The sequence below is a fragment of the Sinocyclocheilus grahami genome, unplaced genomic scaffold (genome assembly GCF_001515645.1).
Source record: "Sinocyclocheilus grahami isolate Dianchi unplaced genomic scaffold, SAMN03320097.WGS_v1.1 scaffold429.1, whole genome shotgun sequence".
NCBI classification, from domain to species: Eukaryota; Metazoa; Chordata; class Actinopteri; order Cypriniformes; family Cyprinidae; genus Sinocyclocheilus; species Sinocyclocheilus grahami.
Window position 1 is genome coordinate 72112 of NW_015505608.1, and position 7676 is coordinate 79787.

The following is a 7676-nucleotide window of genomic DNA, read 5'->3' on the forward strand; positions in this document are numbered from 1 at the left end:
AAGCATTCCTATCTCATTTGATTGTTGCACCACAATCAAAAACAAGTCATGTAAAATCCTTCATGTGGATTACATTATAATTCATTTCTAATTAAACAGGGAAAACTATTAAACGCTTGTGGTTTCGGGTGTGACTTGGATATGTTACAGTGCCTCACAAGCATAATTTGCTCATAGTAACCAATACAAATAATCTTCCCCTCTGAAAAAACAGTAAAACACAACTCACTAATTTCCTGTAGATTGTGTCAAACTATTTGCCGGTTTGTAAACGCCGACAGCTCCGCGCTAGTCTCATATTTCACTCAACCGTGACCTCATAAATTATCCAAATGAAATTCTGTGGTCTTTAACAGGAGTCATTGGTCATGCTTGTGCTGTCCATATGTGTTGCATTACTGTAGAGCAGCCTGCTTTTCACATGACGTACATAACCAGTCTGCAACACCCGCTAATCGACAAAGAGTGAATGAATTAGTCCTATTTTAAACAGTATAATCAAGGGTCTGGTACTGACTGAGACACAGTCTGAGTTTTTATCAGTGTGAATAATGGTAAACACACAATAGGTCACGCAGGGGTTAATCAGAAACCAGACACATACTGTAGCCCTAATCTGATTGGTGTTAATTTGCTTGTTTAGACATCTGGTGATTTTGGCAGACACGGTTAGCCATACCATTTGTCACCTGAAAGGATTTCCCAGTTAGGATGTCTGGTTGATTAAATGTCTTCCACAGTAAAATGAAAAATGCAGCTTGTATATAACCCTGCAAATGCAAGTATGGAGTTGTGTGCTTCAGTATCTGAAGAAAATGCAGAGGTGGCATTTGGTCTTCTCTTCTTCACAGGCTCTTTATCACCTCCCTTAGGAATGCAGAGGGAACTGATAACACCAGCACAGCAAGGAATGTCACTGGTCTTGTAGCTCCACAATATTTATGGTTCCAGTGATATTTGACCACATGATGAATTATTTTACAGACATGAGAATGGAATTTTGAAAAGGTTATTGGAGTTTTCTGTTTGTGGATAATATAAGGTTTGTTAACTTGCCTGAAGTGGCTTTTATATTCTACAACTTAATACATACGATCAATAAAAGGGTCATAATATAATATGGAAGCCTGTTTCTGCCTTTGAGTAAAAGGTCAAACAGAATTGTGAGATTGTGAAATGTTAGTCACAATTGCAAGAAATAAACTTGCAGTTGCGTGATATAAAGTCACATATGCAAATAAATAATGTAAGAATGAAAAGATATGTCAATTATTTAAAAAAAAAAACGTGCAATTGCACAATATAAAGTCACAATTGTGAAAAACAGCCGCATTTACAAGAAATATTGTCACAATCGCAAGATTTGGAGTCACAATGAGCAATGTAAAGTTACAATTGTGAAAAATAAAGTCGCATTTACAAGACGACACAATTTTAAAACATAAGGCACATCTTGCGTAAAGTATTTTTTATGTTCACTTGCATAAAAATAAATTCACAGTGCAATATAAAGTCACAATTGCAAGATATGTTACAATTACAAGAAATAAACGTGCAAGTGCTGATATGAAATCATACTGCAGTATAGTTGCAATTTTGAAAAATAAATTCACAATCGTGCGATGTAAATGCAACTTTATTTTTCACATTTGTGACTTATTAACACCGTAAAAAAATCCAACTTGCGAAAACGTTCTTACTTGCAAATGTAAGAAAGTAGCTTGTAACAAATAATTTTTGGTAGGCGGTGTCAGTTTATTATTTTGTGTGACCTGAACAAGAATACTCGTAAAAGTTGGTTTGTTTACCTTACTTGGATACTCAAGTATTTGTTAACAACATATCCAAATGTTCTAAATTGAGTCATCTGAACAAACAACATTACACTGAACACTATTGTGCAAGTTCCCAGCATGCCATTTTATGGTGATTATTAAAAGATTATCATTGTTTTGCATTTTACTGGCTTCATTTATGCTGCTGCTGCTGTTGTTACTGTCAGTTAGCTGTTGTGTGGATCAGAGTTCGTACTTTTACTGAATCAACATTTGTTGATCCTCACTGTTTGAGAATCGTGTGTTGAGGTATATGTGCATCTCATTGCAACTTCTGAATTTGATACATTTATCTTTGTTTGCCTTTAGTTTTAAGAGGCAGATACTGCCCATGTTATTGTGACGGGGCTGACGAGACGTGAGACGTGTGGATCCATCTGCAGGCTTTATTAAAGAGACGTGGTACACAGGCAGGGTCAAACAATGGCAAACAGGTATATGGCGGGCAAAACACAAGAATAGTCCCAGGGCTAGCGTAGGTCACCGATCGGTAGACAGAATCACAGGGGCGAGACGAGAGGGAAAAATCCAGGAAAACAGGCAAAGATCAGAAACAGCGAAAACAGGCAAGGCAAAACAAGGAAAACACAGAGACTCGGAATGGGGTATGGGCTAAACAATACTCAGCAGAGAATGGCAGTTTGAGTGGGTGTTATATAGTGAGTGAGGTGATAAGAAACAGCTGTGTGCAATGAGTGCAATCAGTGCAGTGTGCAAACCGTGCAATGAATGATGGGATATGTAGTCCGGGGTGCTATGCAACAGTTTGTGTTGTGCGAGAGTCAATGTAATGGAAAGGGTGACCTCTGGTGGTGAATAGACGGAAGTCCATGGACTGAATTCGTGACAGTTATCTAGTGGGTTTTAAAAATGCAAGAGGATTGCTAAACAGGATTAGTATTGCAATCTTTAGTTGATGTGACCGTTCTTTTTAAATTCAGTAGACTGCTTTTTATTCATTAGATGAACTAAAGTTTTTAAGTTCTCAGTTGCTAGTTGAGTTACCTAAAGTCGACTGCGGTTTTGAGTTTGGTCAACTTTTTTTACAGTGAAAAAATGGTTGCAATTGTAAGATTTAAGTCATCATTAAGATAAATAAAGTTGCAATTGCGATCTATAAAGTCATATTGAGAGATATTAAGTCTAAATTACAAGAAATAATGTTACATTACCTTTGTATTTAACTTTTACTTTGCGGTGGAAACAGGCCTCTCTATGTCTTGAATAGGATTTAGCGAATTAGCCTTCTAGTTTGGCCTATAGATTGGCCACATGATTGAAGAGCTCTATTACGAGGAGCTTACTCAGCTACATAAACAAATTTTGTTCATGAGTCTAAAAATGATTTAGAGTGTTTATTGTATATATTTGGAAAGGAGTTTCCCCTACATTTATTTCAGTGCTTCAGGAACACACACACACACCGGTGTAATTTATGAGCAGGCAGTTGTTTCTAGTCTGCTTCCGAGTTGGGTGCTGGCAATGGCAGTGAAGTGTATTAGATGTCCTGCCTTCTGCCCGAATCTAAACTCTGCTTTCAGTACGGCAAGTCAGAGAGGCCAAACTATGCTGGCACACAATAGTACTGACATAATAAATGATCATCAAACAGCATTATGACATATCCCATCACAGGACCACCATAAGCCACCTATTATGTGATAGAATAAACTCGTATAGCCTAAAGACAGTGTATAAATCACATCACAGAGATTTTACAGATCCACTGAGCGATGTTTTAGATTGTCATCACTTTTTATCCCTCTAAACCATTTTCTACATGTGTGTATGTGTGTTTTGGGTGGTGCGACTGTTTGCTGCTCACCATGTTTGTTAGAGTCTATGTGTCAATAGGTATTTTTAGCTTGGGCTCTCACTGCATTGCAATGGCACTCATTCCCAAAATCCCAGCAACCCCCCACTCCACTCACTCTCACTGTGAAGCCAGATAGAGCAGGAATGGACAAGAAGAGAGCGTTGTGTCGTCACACAGACAGTCAATGCAGAATTAGACCCTCCCTGCTGTGTTTCCATGGAGACAGTTTGAAATAACCCCCTATGATGGGCTGTTATAAAGGCCGACCCACCTGATCGCCACACCCTGACTCAACCGTTATTACCATTGTTAACCACTCAGTGCAGAGACAGAAAATAACAGTAATTTGGGGAGAATCAAATTCTGTCTGATGTGGGAGGGAGAAAGGGAGGGAAAGAGACAGATTGAAAGAGAGAACCCATAATTAGGAAACACAATGAGCGTCTAACAAAGGAGCTAATGAATTAGGCCACAGACTTCCACAAATAAATGACAAACATGTTTATTCACAGACGGAAAGGAATGAGAGGCAGTGGAGGAGAGAGAGAGGAAGTCGAGTGAAACTTGTGCTGTACTGAAGCCACAGCATGAACTCCAGCAACATTGCTAAAGGAGACACCCAAATACCAGATCTCTCTCCCTCTTCAGGCTCTCTTCACTTTTCTCTCTTCATGTTAAAAGAATCAGAGTCCCTGAAGTGTCCTGTAGAGATCTGGGAATGATGAGCAGACTGATTGAAGAGTCTGTGGGTGGGGCTTTAAAGGGATAGCTGACCCAAAAATGAAAATTCTATCATCATTTATTCACCCTTCTGTGGAACATGAAACAAGGTTTTATGACAAATTTACTAGTTGCGCTTTTTCAGTAAATTACAATAAATGGGTACTAGAAGCATCATAAAAGAATCATACAAGTGGCCCAAATGACCCATTTAGTATATTCCAAGATGTCTGACATAGGGTGACAACTTTGGATGAAAAACAGACAGCAGCATTATTTTAGTAACTATAATATTTATTATTAATAGTTTGAATTATCTTTTATTTTTATATTTTCAGTTTTTATTTTACTTTAAGTAACTACACATTTTTTTTTGTGATATCCTTATGTGCTTAAAATATAGTTCGATTTTTATTTTATTTCAGTTTTAGTAATTTTTTTGACTTATTTCAGTTAGTTGCCTAAGTAACATTTCTAATTTTGTTAAAGTTTCTAAGTTTAAAATTGATTTTATTTCAATTACCAATAATTATTTTAATAGTTGCAAACTGAATCAAAGATTCATTGAAAATATCTCACTCAAAAGAATAATTTAATCATGAATAATTTTCATGAATGCAACATTGAGAGATAGGACAGATTTCAAGATTTTCGTCCGTTTGTGGCGTTTATTTGTGATTGATTTATCTCCTTCCCTAATACAATTTCTCATTTTGATTTGTATTTTATTGTATTCTATTTTTCTCTTATGAAATCATGCAGCACTTTGGTACACTCTGTAGTTTTTAAAAGGTTAGTTCACCCAAAAATGAAAATTCTGTCATTAATTACTCACCCTCGTGTTGTTCGAAACCCGTAAGACCTTCGTTCATCTTTGGAGCACAATTTAAGATATTTTGGATGAAATCTGAGGGCTCTCTGACCCTCCCATTTACAGCAAGGTAACTACCACATTCAAGGTCCAGAAAAGTACCAAGATGATCGACAAAGTAGTCTGTGTGACATCAGTGGTTCAACTGTAAAGTTACGAAGCTACGAGAATACTTTTTTGTGCAAAGAAAACAAAAATAACAACTTTATTCCACATTTTCGTCTCTACTGCATCACTTGTGGACACGCGTTCACGACAGTATCATGCGTGTGGCGGCGCTAACCCAGATCAGGTGTAATGACGTCATCACCGGATCTGGGTCAGCGGCGGCGCCGCCACATGCTCGCGTCATGATACTGTCGTGAACGCGTGTCCACAAGTGATGCAGTACACTCTTAAAAATAAAGGTGCTTCAAAAGGTTCTCCAAGCGATGCCATAGAAGAACCATTTTTGGTTCCACAAAGAACCATTCAGTCAAAGGTTCTTTAAAGAACCATCTCTTTCTTATTTTTTTGGAATCTGAAGAACGTTCTTTCGCCACGAAGAACCTTTTGTGAAACAGAAAGGTTCTTCAGATGTTAAAGCTTCTTTATGGAACCATTTAGACAAAAAGGTTCTTCAATGACATCGTGAAGCACCTTTATTTTTAAGAGTTTAGAGACGAAAATGTGGAATAAAGTCGTTTTCTTTGTGCTAAAAGGTTAACATAAATTGTGTTCCGAAGGTCTTACGGGTTTGGAACAACACGAGGGTGAGTAATTAATGACAGAATTTTCATTTTTGGGTGAACTAACCCTTTAAGATGCTTTATAAATACATTTTGGTTTGATTTCCCTTGATCTAAAAATACTTACATTTTTATCTGTTCCTCAAATATCTTATGTATTGAAAACTTGAGACTTTTATGGTGACTTTGCATCCTTTTTTGAAAGTTCATCTTTAATGTATGGAACTACATGACACAGAGAGACCAGGACATTCTTCCAAATTTCTTCTTTTATGTTCATACAGGTTTGGTAAATGACTTAAGGGTGAGTAAACAATGACATCATTTTAATTTTGGGGTGAACTTTCTGCAAATCCTGAGTCTTGGAGTATATAATGTAAGCGGTCAACCAGAGCAAAAACATCTAACCACGACACAAAAACACAGACAGACACAAACACAATTACCGTCTGCTAAAGAACACCTGCGGTCACACTAACCCATCTGTTTTAATCTTTCAAGGAGATTTTCCTTAGAATGAGAAAACACACAAAACAGAAAAGAAAATGTAGAAAAATCTAAATTAAGACACAACAGAAATATTTATGAATGAATTAATATTCAGGCCCACAAAAAAAAGATATATAGACACTTAATGGGGGTAAACGTGATAAATGCCTACGTGAATATATCTTAGAAAACTACACAACATAGAAAAGACCAACAGGCTCAACAAATAATAAGTGGGATTACTGTTCAGGAAATGACTATGTGTCTGGGAATAACCTGTTTGAACTCATCACACTGAAGCTAAGCCTCTTTTCCAGCAGTTGTGCTTCTCTACTCTCCGTTCCTGACCGAAAGGATGGTAATGCAGAAGCCGGTCAGCGTGATTTGACAGACTTTAGATCCATGAAAGCATTGAAGCAGACTCAAACAGAACATCCTCCAGCTATGTGAGGTGACTGATATCAGTGATGAAGCAGCAGAGGTTGTGCCTGGTGCATTTTTACTTCCAAAAAAAGAGATCAGAGAACTGACACCCTTCTGACCCCCACCCAGACACCCACCCGCGGCTGCAACCTGACCCTGTGACCTCTGACACCTTTTGGAAAAGCTTCAAGGGAGTAACCTAAAATGGTCAGTATCTTCAAATGTGCAAACTAATATGTTTAAGACAGAATAGGTCAATGCTACCATAATCAATGCAAAATAAAAAGCCTAAAGAAACTCAATGCCATTGTTAATGACACACACACTAAAAGATGGTTCACGCAGGATATGTTCTTGGGTCAATTTGCTTTGTTTTTTTAATTGTTGGTCTGGGTAAACAAGCTCTAGATGGAAGTCTTTGACCTTTGCAATGCACCTCACTGTTGTTTATATACAGTGGGTACGGAAAGTATTCAGACACCCTTAAATTTTCACTCTTTGTTATATTGCAGCCATTTGCTAAAATCATTTAAGTTAATTTTTTTCCTCATTAATGTACACACAGCACCCCATATTGACAGAAAAACACAGAATTGTTGACATTTTTGCAGATTTATTAAAAAAGAAAAACTGAAATATCACTATCTTTTTGAGTGGATAATTTATTTTAAAGGGGTCATATGATGCGATTTCAAGTTTTCCTTTCTCTTTGGAGTGTTACAAGCTGATTGTGCATAGATAAGATCCCTGAAGTTGCAAAGACTAAAGTCTCAAAACCAAAGAGATATACTTTA